The 22,229-nt window shown below is 46.0% G+C and overlaps 1 protein-coding gene and 1 long non-coding RNA gene across 2 annotated transcripts in view; one reads left to right on the plus strand and one right to left on the minus strand.

Annotated features, from left to right (window-relative positions):
• Kcnq3 (potassium voltage-gated channel subfamily Q member 3) overlaps positions 1-22,229 on the plus strand; it is a 296,401-nt gene that overhangs the window by 38,397 nt on the left and 235,775 nt on the right. The window lies entirely within an intron of this gene.
• Positions 11,280-18,558, minus strand: LOC131896973 (uncharacterized). Its single transcript, XR_009375555.1, has 2 exons — positions 17,503-18,558; positions 11,280-11,510 (listed from the first exon to the last, which is right to left on the minus strand). It is a non-coding gene; the product is annotated as an uncharacterized LOC131896973 (long non-coding RNA).

A 22,229-nucleotide genomic window follows, 5' to 3' on the forward strand; every position in this document is an offset into this window, starting at 1 on the left:
ACTGCACGCATGTGGAGGTCAGAAGAAAACTTATGGGATCATTTTTCGGTTTTCACTCTTATGTGGGTTTCGGTTATTGGATGCAAGCTGTCAGGTTTACCTGGCAAGCACCTTTATGAGCTGAGCCATATTTCCAGACGACTTAAATGCACTGCCCACATCTTTCTCCTACTTCAAGGTTTCTCACTCACTTGATCTGGAATAAGGATGGAGATAATATTATTGTTCATCTTTTTGGTGGTTCTGTATCCAGTGCTGAGGACCATTTATTCAGTTTAGCTAATTCTAGATGATGCTTATAAAGGAAGATCTGGGTAGAAATTGAATCTCAGTGTACAGAGAACATGGTTCCTACGAAGAAACAGCTCACGAAGGAAGCAAGAGGCCTCTCTTGTTGAGATGAAGTCTGACTGACAGTACCTGCTCAGGGCAAAGCAAGTCTGTCTGCCTAGTGGGTCATAGCCTGGTGGGGACAAGTGTTTTGAGCATGAATGTTGGATGGATGGATGGGTAAATTAATGAATTGGATCACTTAGTTTGAAAAGCCTCTAAGTTGTAAACAGAGAAATTCATTCATCAGAGTAACTGGAAATGTCTCATATTTAGGACTCTTTCTTCTTCTATTTCATGAGATGACTCTAAGAAGACCTTTGAGATGAATCTAGATGTGCTTGTTCTTTGGAATAAGAGAAAACCACCTTGTTGTTGAGAATAGGACTTGTCTAGTTGGGTAGCCAGGTCTCAGAATGGCCACTGTTGTATTGCCACCCACTCTCCTAATTATTATGGTCACTGTATAAAGGAGTGTATCTTCCATGTTAGTTTCACTGTCTATCTAATAAGAATATGGATGCCTCTGCTTCTTATATCTTCCAGATACTCACATGGCCCATCTGCTAGGGGTGGGATGTAGACAAGGTGTTGTGGATGCAGAGATAACAGGGTGTGATACTTGCTTGCCCAAATGTACCAGCTCTATTCACTTCTTTAGGTTCATTGACAGACATATGCCTTGTGCCAACACCGTCTCTCCCTGTGCTTGTGAGGATAAAGACAGTGAGTGCGTTCAAATGTTTTGACAAATGCAATGCCTTGATCCAAATCCCAATGCATCCCTCTCACAGAGGGCCTGTAATAGCAACCCATCCTTCTGAACTAAACTGAGAACCCATGGAGTAGCTCCTCGTGACCACCCCAAGTTGTCCCTTCTGTCATTTGTACAGCAATGCTTTGTTTGCACATGTAGAGCAGCAATGGCCCTTTACTTATTCATCAGCTCCTAGAAAACAACACATTCTTGGTATCTGCTTGTTTAACTACGGGAATGTAGTTTGGTGGCCAGGGTAACAATGTTCTCAAATGCATTTAAGTGGTGGTCTTATTGAAGGAGGTGCTACATATTTTTATAGAATGAGAATTTGCATATACAACTTGAGATTCCGTTTTTGGAGATGTAATGAGAGAAATCACAAAGCTGGTAGCATTGAAAGTAAGAGTTAGTCATTTGAAATGAACATTAGAATAGAAAGCTGTGGTATGTGTATGTAAGGGAGTGCCTATGTATGTGTGCCTTTTTCTCTGGGATCAAGCAGGCAAGGGAAGAATGATGACTAATTTCTATGTGCTGGTTTCCAGGGACCAGGGGCTGTGATTGCTATTTTAAATTGTTTGTGTTAATTATTGTAATAATGTTGTGTAAATAATTTGTCTTATGTTCAAGGAGCTTAGAGGGTATGTTTCCAAGGAACTTCTCACAAGCCAGGAAGAGTTGGAAAAGACTTCCTCAAAAGCTGAAACAATGAAAAGAAATCCTGGTGGCAGGAGGGCTCTGACTTAGAGAAAGGAGGACCAGAGAGAAGATGAGAGGCTGCCAGGGGAAGGTGGGGAGAGAGAGATGCAGTGAGGTAGATAGAGTATGCAGAGACCGTTAGATAAAGTAGACCTGAGGGCGTGGAGGTGCAGAGAGACACCAAGTCAAGTTGATAGCAAACAGGAATGGAGGCACACATATTCATTCTCTAGTCCAGGATGCAGAGACAACACTCTGGGCGAGACCAGGCATGACAGCAAGTCCAGGATGCATCTCTAAGTTGAGAAATGATAGCAGAGGCAGAGTGGGCATGATTGCCCGACACATCATGACTAGGGAGCATTGCCTGTAATTGGTCCATGGGGAAATTTACTGATTAAATGTGATTTGATTGAAAAGAGATCTAGGCTCTTTGGCAAAGAGATGACTCCCCCTCTTCTGAGAGGCTGTTTCGGCTGCTCCTGGGGGACTGCTATGTGGATTTTCTCACTGAGGTAGGGTTGGGGAGCGTCCCTGCCCCCAAGGAATTCAGAGGGATCATAGACATAGGCCTTGGATTCCTAGGTTTTGTTGCTCAGATCCCAAGAGTCTGGAACAAAAGGTGTTATTTTTACATTTTAAATTGCTGTTGCAAAGAGCAAATACCGCTTGCAGCACCCCACCCCCCAGCTTTTGAGGCTTTCTTTGGAGTCAAACCTGCCAGGAATTTAAGGCTAACCAAGCAAATAGTACAAACAGGAATTTAAGGTTAACCAAGCAAATAATACAAACAGCAGAGAGGGGGCTTGGGATGTTTCCTGATTGTAAGGAAAAGTATTGGCTCAGAACCCCCAAAACTAAGTGCTCAGCACAAAGGAGATTTATTTGCCACAGAGGGACAGAGCACAGGGAATAAGAGACAAACACAGAAGATAGAGAATGAAGAAGAAGGGGAAGGGAACAAGAGAGAAGAGAAAAGGAGTATTTATCTGGGCGGGGACAGACGTGGCACATAGGAAAATGGCAGTTTATAAATGTACAAGGAGAAATCCTATGTTAGGATGAGGTGTTTAATTTAATTGGACATGTAATTAGGTGAGCCAAAGGGGGCTTCTGATTGCTGGACTTTAATATTTTGACAGCTGGACCTTAGTGGTCAGTCTCAGGAGGAGGAAGTGGCCAAATAAGAGAATAGACCTTGTGGGGGTTATAGTGCTTTAGGGATGTAATCTAACGGTTTTTAGCAAGGCAGAGAGAATGGGGAGAAGGCCAAGGCCTGCCAGAGCCACATGCTCTAGTGGGCTAGTGTTCCTTCACTGATGTCTTGTCCTGAGATGCATAGCCCCATCATGGCCCTTCATCATGAAAACAGGTTACAGATGGCAGTGAAGAAAACTGGGGATGAGATCTCAGAGATATTTGAGCTCTTGCCAAGTACAGAGCTAGAGACTGAGGCCTTGAGAGGGGGACTCAGCAGAGGCCTTGAGCTCTGTGTTCAAGGGAAGGAGAGCTCTATGCTTCCAGCACCATCTTGACCCACTTTCAGTGCTATCATAGATCTTCATATTATTTTCTGTTGCTATGGCTAAGTACCAGAAGCTGGGCACTTTATAAAGACAGGAAGTTAGTTTATTTAACTCATGTTTCTGTAGTATCAGGAGCATGGTGCTTGCAACTGGATGTATGGCATCATGGCAAAGACATGTGAGAAGCAGAGTACAAGTAGTGAGACGGGAAGGCAGGAAAGCCAAGGCATACTGAGGCCAGGCTTGTTCTTCTTTAACAACTCACTCACTCTTTGGAGATCAGCATTAACCCCTTCCGAGCATTTTGACCCCATAACTAATTACCTCGTGCTAGACTCCACCTCTTGAAGGATCTGGAACCTTTTAACATTACCACACTAAGGACCAAACTTGCAACTGATGAGCCTTTGGGAGATAGAGTCAGACACTGCACTGTTATGAGGTGCAGTTGCTCGTACATAGTCTACAGCCATTTGAAAGACTTGATTCCAGCCATCTGGGACTACACTCAGGTATTCAGGACTCAAGTGCAGTGCCTACCATTTAGAGCAGTGGTTCTTAACCTGTGGGTCATGATCTCTTTGAGGGCCAAACAACCCTTTCACAGAGGTAACCTAAGACCATTGGAAAACACAGATATTTTACATTACTATTCATAATAATGGCAAAATTGTAGTTATGAAGTAGCAACGAAGAAATTTTATATAGAGGGAGTCACTACAACATGAGGGTATTTAAGGGTCTCAGTGATGGTTATGATAAACAGCGCTGGTGGTGGTGCTGGTTACTGGCAGAAAAGTCACGGGCCATAGCCATGACACTAGAGTTACAAAGAGCTTTATTAGAAAGAAGTAGGGGATAGGAGGGAGGAGAGCCAGGCCTGGAGAGAAAGAAAGATGGTGGAAGCAGAGTAGAGAGAGAGCACAGAGAGACAGGGTGGGAGTCCGCATCCGGCTTTTTAAGGCCGGGACGTAGTCGCCAGCACCCGCTGTAAGATGCAAGACCCCGAGCTGCGCATGTACAGGATCCTAACACTCGGCATTAGGAAGGTTGAGAACCATTGATTTAGAGAAAGAGGTTTTTAAAGGCAAAAATCATATCCTGTTATCTTGCTTACAGCTGCAGGGAAAGGTTTGCACAAGCAAGCAGTTTAACAGAAGCTAAGGTAAGTTAGCTGGGCATCTTGCCCTCAGGTTCCTAGAATAGAGTTGGGCAGTTTTCCATGGGGCCTCCCATTAGGGAAGACCAAATTCTAGTTAGACCTAAGATAGCCTTGGCAAGAATATAAGATTGGAGAAGCCTCTGCACTGTCTTGCCCTGTCATGATAGGAACCACAGACAGTGCTGGGAGGCACCAACAGTCAGTTGAATTCTGCAAACAGAATAGAACCTCCTGTCTTCCCTGCTTTACGTAACAGGCTGGTGTATGTTTTTTTTTTTTTCTTTGATAGAGTTAGTGTTATGGTTTGTCCTCTGATTCGTGGGAATATATCTAATGTTGGAGTTAGAAAGAGTTGAGTCTGTCCCTTCCGGGGAGTCTGAGTGTTGCTCAGATGTAGGAGTAAGGGAGTGGAAAGGAGTGGGAGGGAGTATGTGGACCAGTCTCCACGCTTATTACTTTCCTTGCATTTGTGTTTGTTTTGGAGTGTACTGGTGGTCACAGCATAGGAATTTGTGTTTTGGTTCTTGACAGAGAAGATCTTGGACAATGCTGCAAACATTGCTCGGTGAGTTTGGTTAAGTTCACACAGTTGGTAGTTTAATCGCCTTGGGTGGGGGAGGAAATCCCACCCTATAACTGTGGGGTATGGGAAGGGTAACACTGATAGATGTGGTCAACGGGAGTGTATTCTACTCACGGTGCACAATGGAGGATGCTACCATCCTATGCAGGTTTATGGGACAGTTACCTTGGGCCTGCTAGTGAATAAGAGGGCATGGTGCTCTGTGTGAGGTGGTAGTATCAGAGGATGTGATTGGCTATGCCTGGACTCTTGTTAAGAGCTGTTTGTTTAAGTAACAGTAGGGAAGGGTCCACGGAAGCTCCCTCCTTCCATTTCTCCAGATTTCAAGGCAGCACATTTCTCAAAGTATATATCATTTTTACTATTTTAAGAGTTTTGTCTTATTTTTAATTGATAACTATTCATGGAACATAACTTGATGTTTGTATACATGTATATACATGTATACATGTATTTTTGTCTGAGATTTGAACCCAGTCTGCCTGACCCTGGAGCCTATGTCTTTCTCACCCTGAACCTCAAGACTCCTACCACAGCTTGAGCAGAATCTTGTTATGCAATGGCTCCTTCCTTCTTCCTCTGTCTTGTCAGCCACTCTCCCGGCTCTGCATGTGTTTGCATTGCCTTGCACCTGGGCATTGTTGAAGGATCGAATTCATTTCCTTCTCGATTTCCATTTGTGTTGTCACATTGTGGTGGTTGAGAGAACCAAAACATGCTGAATTAATTCAGGCATTGTCTAAGAATCAGAGAATGAGACAACTAGTCAATGGGACTGAACAGGGCTGAGGCTGGGAAATGGAGATTCATTGAGCTTTCGGGAGTTGTGCCCCACTTAATAATTAGGACATGACCAAAAATGCAAATGAGTTGAGCAGATACCTTAGGGGGACTGATACTGCCAGAGGATTTCAGGGCTTATAGCAGGAACCCCCAAGGATTCCTTTAAACAGCAAACTTCCTGTGTACCCTTATAGTAACCTTCCAAGTGTAGCTCTACCATGTAGGCTTTGAGGTCATGGCTGTTATGGAAAGAGATATAGCATGTTCTTTTGTTAAAATGTCAGATGTGGACATTGAGCAATGAGAAATAGCATCATGAAGTTTTCAGTGATAAAATTTATACTGAGAGTCCGTATGCCGTGGGACGGCTTCCTGTGTATTTCTCAAAGTATATATCATTTTTACTATTTTAAGAGTTTTGTCTTATTTTTAATTGATAACTATTCATGGAACATAACTTGATGTTTGTATACATGTATATATTGTGGTATGACCAAATGAGGCTAATTAGTGTATTCCTTACCTGACTTATTTGTCTGTGGTGAAACATTGGACAGCCAATCTTGTAGCCATTTAAAGAGGCTGAACAGACTGATCCGTAGGTATAATTCCTGCTGTTCAAGCATGAGAGCCTGAGTTCAGATGCCTAGCAACATATAAAAGCCAGTGTAGCAATATGTGCCTGTGACCCTATAACTTGGGGACAGAGACAAGGAGGAACTTTGAGGGCCCCTGAGCAGCTAGTATAGCCCAAACAGCAATCTGTGGGTTCAATGAGAAATCTTGTCTCAAGAAAATATGATGGAGAAACAACTGAGAAAGGCATCCTGACTTCCACACATGTTTATAGAGTGTCCATGCCTGCACATATGTGTGAATGAGATACACATACAAATATGCAGTGCATTATTATTGGCTGTAGTTACTCTGGGGTGCAGATCGTTAAAATCACAATGAGATATCACCTCCCACCTGTCAGAGAGTCATAATCTTTGATAAGCATTGACAAGAATTTAGAGAAAGGAGAACTCCTGAGTGTATACTGTTGCTGGGAAGGTACAGTCTATTAAGGAAAGTACAGCCATTATGGAAAGTGGTATGGCTATTCCTCAAAAAATATTGAATATAGAATTCTCATTTGATCTAGCAATACTGCTCTGAGTATAGATCCAAATGAAGGGAGTCCAGAGTGCCAAGGGGTCATCTCTGCTCCCATGATCATTGCAGTACTATTTACAGGAGCCAAGACTTGGAAACCACAGTGGTATCCTAGAGGATGAAGGGACAAAGAGAAGTGGTATATATATACCATGTAATACTATTGGGATCCAGAGAGGAAACAAACTCCGTCATTTCCGACAGCACAGATCAATCTAGAGGACCTTATGTGACGTGAATAAGCCAGACCAGAGACAAATACTGCTTTATATGCAGAAACTACAAGTCCTACCAACAGAGGTAGCTAATAGAATGTTGATTGCTGTGTAAACTGATGGCATGACTGCTCCATGGTGTGGTTAAGGAGAAGATTTGTATGGTAGATACAAGAGAGAGAACAGCCAGAGGATCTGGAAGAGTCCAGAGCAGAGAGAGAGAAAGTAGTAGACTGAACATGGCCAGAGGACTGGACCTGGCCACGAGAGAAGCAGGGGCCGAGCAGGATGATGGAGAGGGGGAGAATGACAGATGAAGACAAACGATCGCGAGCAAAGCAGAAACAGCAGGGTTATAAGGAGAATGAGAAGTTGGGAGAAGGAAAGTCCGCGAGCTGGTGAGATCAGGGAGGTGAGACGAGCTGAGAAATCCAGAGTGCTAGCATCGACGCTGAAACTTCATGAGGAAGTTCTTCCGAGGAAGAACCCTGCCTGGAGATCTCAAAGCCAACCTGCCCAGATGGAGGTGAGGATCCCAGGAGCTGTGGAGGCTGGAATCATGGAGCAGAGATGGGCAGGGTCTCTAGGACAGTGGGACAGAGGGAGGAGGAGGTGGAGGCCCAAGGGACGTGACTTCTCTCTTGAATGTGCGGATGAGGCAGAACAATGGGTGTTGGTGCCTTTGGAAGCCAGAGCTAATTCTGTCCCCTCTCACTTTATCATTCCTGGGGACAGCTGTGTGGGGGTGTGCAGCCTGCTTACAGGAAGAAGCTTCCTCCAGTGAGGACCAGCCAGCCATTCTATCCAGTGAGAAGAAGGGAGTTTGTCAAGCGGGGCCATTTGGCTGCAAATGACAGGGTGCATTCAGGACAGTTAAGCTTTTTTTTTTTTTTTTTTTTTAAATCCCAGAAATAATTCTTTTGACCTAGTTTCTGTCACTCTTGGAGAGTGTGTGTCTAGCTAAGCCAAAGTACAGTATTCTTCCCCACAACCCCCAGCCACCTTTAGTGCTGCTTGTCTCCTTAGTCTCACGGGATCCTGGCTGGCCTCCACCTGAAACATGAGCAGGTCAGTGGACTATAGGCCAGAAATGTTTTGTGATAAGACTTGGAAGATGCTTCTCGTACCTAGGGCATTTTGGCTTCATTACTGACCTCTCTGAACCCCAGCCTTCACACAAAGATCAAAAAGTTTCTTCCTTCTCAAGGGATTGGTGTTTCTCATCTTTGCAACATTCCTGGGATGTAGAGACTGTTAATTACCTCAGGCTACTCATGACTCGCCACCACTCTGTTTTTCTATAACTATCCCCGGATGCTTGGAGCAGGAGTCAGGCTGGAGTGAGTCTACACTCTTCACCATTCTTCCTGGGTGCCTTTCCAGACAGGTGCACAGTAGTAAGGACTGCCATTTGGTACTAAGCTAAGCCCTGCCCACTCTGAGGTCCAGAGGGGAAAAGAGTAGTTGAGAAGGGATTCAGTTCCATGGGTTTGGTCTGATCTATGTTCAGTAGCATGTGCTTCAGGAAGTTCCAGAAGGTGAGAGGAGCTGGAGCATTCCACATGGTGGAAGAAGAGTAGGAGGTGAGTTTGGAAGAACACCGGCAAGGGAAAGGTTAGAGGAAGAAGCATATTTAAACCTGTGCTTTACTGTGCATCCAGGCTCTGCATGTGGGGAGCGTCCATTCTTGTGCATTGTCTGCCAGGATGGGTGCTGAAAGTTCTAAGGAGGCAGCTGCTGGGAAAAGGGGGAGTGGCATGTCTGAGTGATGGCTACAGTCTTACTCTCCCAAATGCTGCTAGCTCAGTCCCAGAGCTGCATGGCTACTTCTCCTATTGGAGGCCTAGAAACTGAAGTCTGTGCACAGAGTGGTCTTAACCTAGGCCTGTCCTGGTTCCCCTTTGGGAAATGGAGTTGTGTGTGGTGATCTTCAGGATGTAGGCACGGCCCCACTTCCTCATTTACAAAATAGATTCTGTGTGTTCTGCACAGGCACCTAAGGAAAGGTCAGCCCTGGGTTGGTGTCTTGACAGTGGCATCTTTCCTGTGCTGGTCCCACTTACTGAGAGCTTTACCCCGCTTTTCAGTTCAGAAAGCATACCTTTTTGTCTTAGTTAGCTTCTTGTCACTGTAGTAAGACACTGTGACAAAAGTGACTTGGGAAATTTCTCATAGTTCAAGATGATAGTCAGTGACTGCGAGGGAGGTACAGGGGCAGGAGTTTTGAGGTAATTAGTTATATTGCATCCACAGCCAAGAAACAGATAGTAATGAATGCTGGGGCTCAGCTCACCTTCCCCTTAGAATTCAATACAGGATTCCAACCCACAGTTGGAGGGTCGGCCCACCTCAATTCACCTAGTGAAAGATAATCTTCACAGGAATGCCCAGAGTCTAGCCTAATCTAAATAATTCCTTACAGCTGTACCTGGAGGCTTGTCTCCTAGGTGATTTCAGATTCTCTTCTGTTGCCAGTCACACTGATGCTGAGCATTCCACCTTTGCTGGAGATAGAATCACTATACTGAGGAGGAAATGATCCCTCTCCCTTTTCTATTAAGGCCCTTTTGGGCCAGGCTAGCCTCATTCTGTGTCCTGAGCCCCACATGGTAGTCAGTGCCCTTGGGTCACCTCTCTTGTTTCTGTGGCTCATTGGGGTGTGCTTGTTCCATCCCTGGGCGGCTCTTGTGGATCTGAAGCATTCGTAAGTATATTCTGCATCTCATGGCTTCTTGCTTTTTATCAGCCACCTTTCTGTTACCCGAGACCATTTTCCATATCTCAACACTGTTTTCTTGAGACTTCTTATCAAATGATTTGTGACTAAACTGGGTATTTCATTTCCTTGGAGTTTTTCTTGGCTGAGGAAAATTACCCCTTCATGGAGGGCTTTGATGTGTCACATGTGTGAATATATTTCGTCTTCAAATATCTAAAAATATATTAACACTCCTAGCTACAGATAACTGGAGCATAAGATAGTGTGTCAAATCTACAGCACACACACACACACACACACACACACACACACACACACACACACACAAAGTGTGATTGGAAAAGTTTGAAGATGTAGCACACAGTCCTTCACAAACCTTGACTGCTTAAGTCTTTTAAACGTTCCCCATTTGCCCCCCACCTCTCCTGTGGCTTACTATTGGACTATCTCAACCTTGCCTTCTTATTTACATTTTAAATAGCTTATAGCATCCTGGTCTCTGATTGAAAGTTATATATTTTCTAGACCAGCTCAACCAACATGTTAGAGTACCTGTTAAGAGTTATTTTAGGGCTCTAGGGTGAATAGAGCATAGTTCTTGGCCCTGGAGAAACGAGGGTGTGTTCCATGCTGGATGCCAGGCATTCAAAGCCTCAGCAAACTCCATGGATGCATGGCGGCTTGCTGCAAATTGGTTGTTTATCAAGACAGAAAGCAGTTCTCTGAAGAAGTGTGCCTGTCTGGAGGATCTTCCCTCCCTAGACTGTTCTGACCTTGGTGACCTCTGGGTGTACCACTGGTTCTGCGCTATCTCTCCTTATGAATAAGCAATGCAGTCTACATCTGTCTGTGTCAGCAAGAGATATCAGTGCTGGTGGCTGATGCTTCTGGCTTCACAGAAAAGCTCTGGGCTTGTTTCCTAGCTGTGGCAGCAAACAGGACGAGAGGCCCCATCTTTCGTGTCTGAAAAGCCATGGTGACTGATGTGCTTGTAGATACAACAGGATGTACATAGCCAAATACGTGTCCCCTTGAGTGGGCACAATCTGAGGACTGAATGTTTACGTCTCCCCAGCACTGCTGTGTTGGAATCTTAGTCCCCAGTGTGAGGACATAGAAGTAGACCTTTAGCAGATGATTAGGTCTTGAAGATGAGGCTTTGGGAACTGGATGGGTTCTCTTGTTAAAAGCAATAGCCCCATGGAAAGGCCCCTCACTAGAACCCAGCCATTCTTGCAGCTGATCTCCGACTCCCCCGGTGGCCAGAACTTTGAAGTGAACCTCTACTAGTTATAAGCTGTATTGGCTGCCCTTTTCAATACACTGAGAAAATAGTGAAAGGGAGCAGAGGGAGGAGAGGTTTATTCTGGCTCATCGCTTGAGGAAATGTAGTCCAGAGGAAATGCAGTCAGAGTGGCTTGTGGCTGTGGCCACAGGAGGGTGATGTGCCTGTTACCTCACACCAGTAGCCAGGAAGCAGAGAAATCCAGGTGGGGCTGAGCTGTAGATGTCGACACCTGCCCTCTAGTGACCCACTTCCTCCAGTTAACCTTTACTTTGTTACACAGCCACAATCTACCAAAACAGAGTGATAAACATGAATCAAGCATTCAAATACATGAGCCTGTGGGAGACATTTCATATCCAAACCATGACTTAAGCCCCCTAGGCTAGGATGCTTTGTGCTAGGACTCAGTCTGTTTTCTGTTTCTGTAACAAAATGCCTGAAGTCATGTAGTTTTTTTTTTAAAGTAGAAGGTTATTTAACACAGTACTCTAGAGCTGAGAACTTAAAGGATGCTGCCCCTGTCTAATGGGGAGGGTCTTCTTGCTGCAGCAGTACACAATAGAGGGTATCACATGGAAAAGTAGGATAAGTACTCAAGCACATGAGGCCTCATCCTCACGACCTCACTCTTTCCTAATCACTACCCCAAGGCCCATTTCCAAATACCATCAGCCTATGAATTTAGGGATGAATTTTTTAGTATAAGACTTTTCGGCAATACACTCAACCCATGGTGAGACCAGATATGCAGGATCTTTTGCCATGGAGACAATAGAAGTGTAACCAAGCCAAACCTTATAACAAGATAGGTAAGACTCCTCTCCTGGGACTGCAGCTAGCTAGCAGAGAGGCACCCAGGAGGAGGAGGAGGAGTCCAGGTTTGCTTTGACAAAGGAAGGGGCAGGTTTTATAGTGATTTGGTGTGGAGTGGCCAGTCTGGTCCCTTTCAAAAGGCCATGGACAGGATTCCAAAATATGTTTGCCTTTTTGTGCCCAGTCATCCTGGCTGTGAGGCTAGTGGACTCACAGGCAGTTGACTTAACCCAGGAGTTGTCTTGCATAAATATCACAATTTGGACTTTAGGGTGGGATAGAAGAAATATGCATTGCAACAGGCAGTGAAGTTCTCTCTCTGTTATCCTCTTCGTGGATGAAACACCTCTCAAATAGCCAGTGGGTTAGAATACAAAACAGAGTAGAGCCTGACCCGCAGGCCACGCAACAAAGGGACAGACACAGGTGAAGGCAGAGATGCCAGGTTTTAAATCCTGTTCCCGTCATCCACCGGATGTCTGCAGGCCTAAGTGAAGAGTCAGGATTTTCAGCAAAAATCAGCATTTAGGTTTCAGTAAAGTAGCCCAGGCCACTGTTATCATAACCCGCATGTCAGAAGTGTTATCTACAGGAGAGCTAGTGGGAAACTAGTGATATATTGCTGGGCTGCGACCTCTCAAAATAGTGATTTTCAAATCAGCTAAGTGCAAGAGCTGTGATTTTTGCTGACAAGTTGTCGGACATTTGAGCCTATTCTGGGGGCTTACCAAGGGCATTTTACAGAATGTTTCTCCTCAGTGACAATAGCAGAGCCCAAACTGATGGACACCGAACCCACATATTCCAGAGGGACAGCCGTTTGTTTCATTCTTTGAATAGAGTAGCATGTTTGGAGGAACACTGAATCCCTAGTTAGTCAGGCCTGAGCTCACACACTGGTCTCCTCAGTTATTGTTGCTGATCCATTTTGGTGGTGCCTGGACAAGTCACATAGGGATATTTAAGCATCCATTTTATTATCTCTAAAATCGGTTCAAATCTTGACCATTGTAGATTTTTTTCCCCAAGGATCAGCAGTAATAACGCAGCACTTAGAATAATCTCTGAGCATATTGGCCATTTGGAAAGCAGTTTTCTCTTTCCCTACTTGTAGGAAGTGTTCCCCGAGAGCACTGGGGATGGTGGCATCAGTAGGGAGGACAGTGTGGCCATGAACCATATTTTCTATGACCTCTGAGATTTTCCTGGCAAGTACTGTGAGACCGAGGAGGACACCTTCTGGAGTCCCAGGGCCTATGATGCTGGACTCCCTGTGTGGCTTCAGTCACGTCATAGTGGCAAGGTGGTGTGAGAGAATGCTTTTCAAAGCACTATGCACTTGGAAAAATTATGCTTCTTATTGTCTTGCCAAAGTGGTTCTCTTCTACCCTGTGACTGCCTTAAAGGAGAGGATGCAGGCTGAGTGTTCAGAGTCCTGGCATTCATCAGGGAGTCTTGGAGAAGGGGATGTCTTCACACTTCAAAGAGTACCGTAGGTCTGCTCCCCTACCCCCATAACTGAGCATCTTCCAGAGCTTCTTGGATCAGATCCTTCTTCTGGAGGCTGCCCTTTCTGATGTTTCTGCTGTGATTTGGACATCTGTATTCTTTCTTGGATTTCTTGACCTGCACAATAGTGCTCTGATGTGTAGCGATTATGCCACATCCATTTCACAGGTGGGCAAAGCCAGCCTTTGGTCATGTGGCATTTACAGGTTCAGGTAAGATTTGAACTGAGGTCTGGCCATTATGTCTCCATTTTCTCCACCTTTCCCCATGTCCCTGCCCATGGCTTCCTGTGCACTTTTGTTGCAAATGATAGGACTAAACCCAAGAGTGAGGGAGAATGAAGAGTATCCCCCCTATGCTCAGACCCATTGAAGCTAAGCCTAGCTCGAGATTCCATGGCTTGCTGCCCCACCCCCCCAGGTCTTCCCACCTTGCATCCCCCAGTGCCTCATTACTCCTACGCACAAGCTGGAGATGGTCCCTCAGCTTTTGTCACAGATCCTTCCTCTGACTGCCAGTCCTTGTCAGGAGCCTGTGATCTGAGCTTATATTTATCTTGTCCTCGGGGTTCAAAGTAATTGCTTTCTTCTCCTTTCCCCATGGGTCACTCCTCTGCAGGGAGGCCCAGCAGCAGCTGTTATTCCCAGGTACAGCAGCCAGTGGCCAGTGATAGTCCCTGTTGCCCCTAATAGTGGCTTTCAGGAAAACTCTGGAAGGTAAGAGAGGGAGGGAGCTTGTGTTACACAGCTCAGCTCTGACTTCTATTTTTGTTCCCTCAGCTATCTCATAGACCTATAGACCCATGACCTCTTAATTCTATGACACAACTGTGGTTCACAAAGGCTTGTGACCAAGTCTTCGAGTGGCTTGTCCCAGTTTGTGTTTCCTGAGTTCTTTGGTATGTTGCTTAGACTCCACAAGGAAGACTAAAAGGCATTGGGGGCCTTCCCCATTTGTGAAACAGGGAAGGCAAGCAGAGGTCTTCCTCCATAGGGGCCACATATGAGGCAATGTGGAGAGATGACAGTCAATAGTTCTCTGGAGAGAGACTGTTCTTAGAAACCATCTCTATTATTTGGTCCTCTTTCTGCCCAAATAAAATGGGCACAGCAAACCCAACTCAGTTTAACATAAGATGTATATGATCCACACCATTCACACAGATAGACTTTCATATTTGATACAGAGACTAGAATGAATGGATAGATGGATGGATTTGCCCAGCCCTGTGTCACAGGACCTTCTTGTTCCTTAGGGACCATGCCCCTTCCCAACCACATGGAGTATACACATGTTACTAGGACAGAAATCATAAGCAGACACAGGAAGAAAATATGTCTTTCACAGCCTTCTGTGTGATGCTAAGACTCTTTTGTTTGCCTTTCCAAATCCATGCTTCAGCCATCTCACAAAAGACTCAGTTTGTGTTGGAACAGCTGCCTCCCTTGCCCAAGAGTTCTGGTTAGATGCAGAGCATGACAGAGTCCAGTAAAAGAGGGTACAGGTGGCTGTTAGAAGAGAGCTTGACACTCCACTTCTGTACTGGTTTGGTCCCCGCTCCTGTTGGTAGCCCTCACTGCATAGTTAACACCTGCCTTGCTTTGGACACCTGCTCCCTCTCCATTCCCTCTAGATCAGTGGTTCCCAACTTGTGGGTCTCTACTACTCCTTTGTTGGGGGCAGACATCAAATGACCTTTCACAGGGGTCGCCTAAGACCATCAGAAAACACAGATATTTACATTACGACATAACAGTAGTGAAATTATAGTTATGAAGTAGCAATGAGAATAATTTTATGGTGGAGGGGTCACGCAACATGAGGAACTGTACTGAAAGATTGTAGCCTTAGGAAGGTTGAGAACCACTGCTATAGATAAAGGATGTTAATTGCTCTGCTATTGCCAATCCCCAGGGACCTTCCCTTTTCCCCACTGATTTCCCTACCCCCTGACCCAACTTCGGCAATATCCCCCTTACTGAATGCCCCCAGTTGCTCTTCTTGAGATTCAGATCAGAACCTGCATACATGTCCTGTTCTGTTTGGGACCGGGACAGGGTTTGTTTTGTCCAATTTGTTCGGGCAGAGCGAGAACCCAATAATAGAACAGTTTCTAAGAATTAATGCCTCCTCATGTGTACTCCCTTGTGGGACGCAGCCCTTCCATGTAAATCCTCTCTGTCCTACCCAGCAGAAAAGCTCTGTTTGCTTTGAAGTCTCAGCACCCAGTGGCGAAACTGCAAAGCCCTCAGTAGTGCCCCCCCACACCTTTTTTTCTGTCCTTTCCACCTTCTGAGTCTTCCTTCCCTACTGTAACCTCTCCTAGGGGGAGGGCAGGTTCCATGTCTTGTTCTCCTCTGCTCAGTGACTGAGGTCCTGGAGCCACTCAGTGCTTTCCACTCCTGAGTGAATTTATGAATTATTAAGTACTGGGCAATTTGGAATTTTAAGAGGACAAATTCCAGAATTCCAAAGAAGTCCAGCTGAGAATTTAAAGAGAAAGTTGCGAGAGATACCATCTTAGTAATGAAGACTTAAAGATCTTCATTTCTTTCTTTCTTTTTTTTTTTTTTAAGGGGGAAATCCTTTTTTTTTTAAATTGAAAACATTAAATAAAGCAAAACAAAACAATCAACTTGAGTGCCCCAAGACAAGCACTTCCTTTTCCACAGGTGGAAGTGTCACAGGTTTTTCCCAGGTCTAGGTCCTTTGCAGCTAGACTGCTGTGATATGGGGTGAGGCGTGTGACCCGAGCCCTGGTTTCTCTTCTGGGAACTAGGGTGTAGCCTGGAACTGAATGCCAACTGGCTTATTTGTGTGTGTGTGTGTGTGTGTGTGTGTGTGTGTGTGTGTGTGTGTGTGTTTTACAAAGTACAATTTGTACAAATTCTCAGTGTACAGTCATCATCCCAGCCAGCCTGTTTAGAACATTCTCATAGAGTTTTCACTCCACATACACTCTGTCACCTATGGAGGGGCCATAAGCCCATCATCCAACACCGTTTTCCCCTCCGCATGGAAAAAGCCTGGTTTTGGTGGTTCTTCCCACTCTGGGGACAATAGAACTATCTTGGACCTTGGACAGAGCCAGATCCTGAAATAGATACACTCTTAAAAGTTTCAAGTCAGCACCGTCCCACACGGAATCCTATCTGAACCCGGTGTCAACAGAGCCGTTGGGATCCCTACGTACCAGCACTGTGGAGACTCCAGTCTCCAGGGTGGCTGTCACTGCTGTTAAGTGTTACAGCCGAGGGCCAGCTATCAGGAATTCAGATGTGGGTAAGAACTGGTCCCTGCTGAAGGGAACTGAGAGAAGTACAAATTGAGAGAGAACAACATGTTAGGTAGAAGGAGGAGGGGACAGGGACACTTCATGGACCTGTGTGTCAGTGACACTCCTCTGTTGGTACTATCCTGGGCTGGGACGGAGTGGAAACTGCTGAATCTTCATTTGTGCTGGAGCCCCAGCTGGCAAAGACATCAGATTGAGCAGCAGAGGAGAGTGGAACTCGGGCTGTAGGGCGGAGGTGTGCATGGTATACAGAAAGGAAGTGGTATGAGGTGGAGGTCAGGTAGGGCATGGATCAGTGTGGCTTAGACTCCATCAGAGTGGCTCACACCTGTATGTTCTGTAGCAGCTTTTGCTTTGGGGGCTTTTAATTTCCTTTATCCCAGTGAGGTGATATTCTCGGCAGAGAACACCAGACTGATGCAGTGCCTTGACCAGTGTCCTTAACACAGCTTTTTGGATGAAGCATGATTCCGGGTCCCAGGTGGTGGTTGAGGACTTGAAGCCCAGACACAACCACTCCATCCCTCCCCTTTCATTATCTATCACACCTCTGACTTCCCACTTTGCTTATTTCTGCTTCACCATTGTGTGTGCCACCTCCTAGGTGACTCCAGATCCTTTGGGGATCGAGGGTGTCACAGATTCCTAACAAGCATCAGTACCTCTTGGCATCCTCCATAGCATCTTCTGCTTCAGGCTCACTTTCGTTTTTATTCTTCTCTTGAGAGGACTGCATCCCTCATCCCTTTGCTTTTCCTGTGATGGAGTCATGAAATTGGACATGACCAGCTGTGTCCTGTGTCAAGGTAAGGCTTCTTGGGATCTTTCTCACACTTCCTCTCCAGCACCTTGTAACTCCTATTCACTGGCTGCACGCCCTCTGGAATCATTAATTCAACCATATCAAATGTGACAGGGCTTCTTAATAGAGAAGCTGCTGGAAATAGCAGCTGCATTTGACACACAGGGTCTGGCTAGGACTCTGCCGGCATCCTCCTGCCTGATGCAGTGCTTCTCTGAATGCTAATGGCAGTGGGGTGAGGGGAGTTCAGACATTTCCCGGCATGGCTGCTGTGGGGTATCCCTGGGCTTTCCTGGGGTTTCCCTAACTCCCATGCTGATGTGCAGAGGAAAGTCTCTGTTCTGGAGACCAGAGGACCCTGGCAGGGACGACTATACCTGGTGTCCCCAACTCCGTACTGCTGATTCCTTATTTAGAAATGGGACAATGGCTACTTCTTCCCCATAGGAAAATGAAATTAAATGGCACAGTGTAGGTTGGGTTCCCAAAGGGGTATAAGGCAGGTATTCCACTTGATCTGTGCTATCCGTTTCTTTTATGTAGAGGATCAAACCCTGCAGCAGAGGGGCTCACTTCTCCAGGCTGCCCCACCCTGGGAGGATGGGGCCAGCCTCTCTACATGAATAATTCATCACTGTCTTCTTGCTCACGAGGCTGTGAGGCTGCTCCTGGCAACACTGTAGATGAATTCATCTGTCACGAGTGGGCGTGTGTGCAGGCAGATGGGATTCCCCAGTCACGTGTGCCTGCAGACAGCGGGACACACAGACACACGAGGAAGCCCTGCTTCTTGGAGGAGACAAGAGGGAGCCTCAGCTTCTGCAAACGGAGGCAGTGGATCTGCTGCCTGTACCATATGGGGCAAACGCTTTGTTCTGTTCTGGAAGAAAAAGGGTATTTTCCATCTTGCAGTATCCTTGACAACGCCTGCCTGGCAACGAGTTAACCGTTGGGGAACACCCATCTCCTGGGAATCATAGAATCAGCTTATTAATTCTTTCCACAATTGTTCCATTCCTACTGTGTTCCGGAGTTAGGTGTGGGTGAATAGAGATGAGATAAATGGAGACCTGTATAGAATGTTTTAGAAGCATAAAGGTTGAGGCTATTGACAGAATAGGAATTTAATAAGTGGCTGCTGATGGACAGCTACTGTACCCAGGCTGAGGCAGTCAGGGAAGGCTTCCAAGAGAAGGTAATAATTTAACTGACATCTAGATGATAACTTGATCAAGATGAAGGAGATTTTTTTGAGAAACAGAACATTATTCCTTTTGCTACTGTGAACAAACACCCTACACAAAGCAACTTGAAGGAGGAGGGATTTGTTTAGGTTCACAGTTTGAGGGCACAGGTCATCCAAGAAAGGGAGGCATGGGGTGGGTAACTATAGTAATGACTCTTCTTGTGGCTGTGACAGAACACTGTCAAGAAGCATCTTGATAATAGCAGGAGTAGAGGAAGGATTTATTTTGGCCCATGGTTTGCAGGCACAGTCCATCATGATATATGACACATGACACGGCAGTACGGTGGCGGAAGTGCTTCAAGACTCCGGCAGTAGGAGTGTGGGGGCTGCTTGCTCACATCTCAGTGGGTCCGGAAGCAGAGGAGATAAATGCTGAATTTCTCCTTTTTCTTTCATATGGACTCTGGGATCTTAAACCATAGGTTGGTGTCACCCACATTCAGGGAAGGATTTCTTCTCCAATTACTCATCTCTGGAAAAATCCTTGAAGACACACCTAAAGATGTGCTGCATGAATGCCATAGACATTCTTGTGTGTGCATGCATGTTAGTGTATGTGTGGGGTGCATGTTTATGTGGGGGGGGAGACATTTTTGCAACTGTCAAGTTAACAATCAAAATGAAATATCCCAGTGACATTTTATACTTACGCCATAGCACACAGTGTTTTCAGACAGCTATCAATAGGTTGGTCTTTCAAATACAGGTAGGAGCTTGGCCCCAGAGGACTTAGCATATATTTGCCCAAGCTGCTTACTATGTACTTGAGCCAGTGGAAATCACTAAAGGATGATGGAGTAGAATGTGGCACCCGTGATATTGTAGTAAGACACTCTGGTTGCTTCCTGTAGGATGGCCTGAAGAAAGGAAACTTGAAAACTGAGGAATAAGCTGGTGCTTCCATTTATCCACTTGCTTCCTTCATTTACCCTTCCTCTCATCGTTTTGTCTTCTCAACACAGAATTCTTGAGCATGGCATGTGAACTACCCTGCGAGGTGTCAGGGAAGAGGAGCAGCCACAAAGCTCACTCACTGAGCACAGGTTGGAGAAGTCGAGGCTTGCTTTCAGCTCAGTTCAGGATCGCTTTGCTTTTCATGATGAGGTCAAAAGAGTTAAGTTCCCAGTCCTCCTGGAATCACAGCAGAACCCTAAATTTTTTTTCCTGGTGCTGTGATAAAATGCCCAGTAAAAGCGGCTTAAGAAGGAAGAGATTTTTCGGATCACGTTTCTAGGTCACAGTTCATCATTGTAGGGAGAACAAAGCAGCAGGAACTCAACAAGGCAGCAGGAACTCAACAAGGCAGCAGGAACTGGAAGCAGCTGATCACACTACATCTGTAGTCAGGAGTGGGGAACAACGAACTAATGTGTGCATGCTAGTACTCAGCTCTCTGTCTCTTTTATTCAGTCCAGAGATCAGTCCATGCAGTAGTGCCACTGCATTCAGAGTGAGACTTCCCACCTCAATTAACCCAATTAAGAAAATTCCTCCTCAGTGTGCCCATAAGCCAACCATATCCAGACAACTAACTCCTCATTGAGACACACTTTTCCCGGTTGATTCTAGATTTTCTAGCAACCATCACAAAGTTCCATCCATCAATGTATCTTGCAACCCTGGGTGTGCGGATGGACTGACTGTCCTCTCCCTGCTCTGCTGGCGAAGTGGCAGTAATCACGGTGTCCTTCCTCCTGTAGCAGAATCCTATAGGGACATCATTGTGGCCTCCCGCCTCTTTCTCTGAGCTTTCTGATTTTTGTTATTTGTTTTTTGTTTCCTTTTTTCCCCATTAAGCGTTGCCATTGTTTAGCCTGAGAACTTGAGTATGCCATGCCCCAAGTGTGCATGAACAGGTCAGCTGGCCAGCGATGGTTTGCAAAGGGATTTTTATTGCCCGCCCAGAACATTTCCAGGGCCCTGAGATCCTTTTTGTTTGAGATGGTTTTGTATAGTTTTGTCAGTTTGGAGGGGGGGCAGAAATGCCTACACTGCATCCTGCCCTTCCAACAGCCTTGCTGTGGATTTTTTTTCCTTCAGATGTTATGTTTTGTAGATCACTTGAGTTAGAATCCCCTAGAAGGCAGGCTAACAGGCAGGTTCCTGAGCCCCATGTAATCTTACTGAATTAGAATTTCCTGAGGGAGAAGCCGCGGAGCTTGCATTTCTAATCACCACTCTTAGTGATTCCGAAGCTCTTTCAGGTTGGAGACACAGCATTTTATGGCTCCAAGTGCTTTTCTGCTGTCAACCAGGGGCTGTCAGCTGAGCACTTGCTGAGTGTCAGCATTGTGCTTCCTTCTCACTGTAGGCCCGGAGCACCATGGGATGAACAGTTAGTAAGGTGTGAGGCTGAAGTGAAGTGGAGACCTAAATCTCAGTGGCCTATGTCCTACAAAGGCCAGCTGGCCCTCAACCGGTGCCTCAAAGCCAGTGACCTGTTTGTTAAAGAGGGCGAATGCCTGGGGCAGAAGCAGCAGATGTGTTAGCATCTCCATATTACCATCTCTACCCACACCCCCCAATCCCAGGAAGCTGGGGCTCCATGCCTTGATAACAGTTTGTCAATGACAGTTCATCCGTGTTATTAGAGGGCCCATGGTTCTTCAGTTGTGTTGCATTCCAGAAATGCTCTGTGTAGGAAATCACTTGCCCCAAAACCCTGGATGCCTCCAGTCCCATGAGTGGGAAAAGGGAGAGACAGAGAAATGGGGCAGGGCGAGGCTTTCTGCATGTAATCGTGTTAGTGATAATGCCGATGACCGGGTGGGTTTGTTTTTCTGGCCATGGGGCATTTTCAGAACTTCCCAGTCCTGTGGGCCTTTCATGGATTCCTGAGAGCTGGCTTCACTAAGCCTGTCCAATGACTCAGTTTCCATTGCTGACAGCGTTTGTCCAGGGTTGTCCGACCCAGGGCCACCACTACTACTCCTACTGAGAAAGCCTGTCCAACTGGCCAAAGCCCTGCTGGCATCAGTGGTAAGTCACCTACCTCCTGGTTTCCCAGCACCTACCTGGGAGCCAGGCCTGCTGGACCACTGAGCTTTGGGAACACAAGGATTTTTCTAAGTGCTCTGGTCTTGGCCCGCTCCTCTCTGTAGCCCTTTCCATTCTTCTCTTCTCCAGGGTCTGGGGAATGTACCTCTCAGGTTGCCTCTGTGGCTAGTCTCACACTGATGGGATAGGAGGTGAGGGAGGGAAAAGCTCTCCTCCTCTCCCCTCCCCTAAAGGATTTATAGGGAACTCACAGGAGGCCATGCTGTTTCCCTTAAGCATACTCCCTGTCACTGTCACCACCTCAAAGTCTTTGCATTTACTTGGGTGGGTTTATGAGTCCA

Source organism: Peromyscus eremicus, chromosome 20 (assembly GCF_949786415.1).
Source record: "Peromyscus eremicus chromosome 20, PerEre_H2_v1, whole genome shotgun sequence".
Classification (NCBI taxonomy): domain Eukaryota; kingdom Metazoa; phylum Chordata; class Mammalia; order Rodentia; family Cricetidae; genus Peromyscus; species Peromyscus eremicus.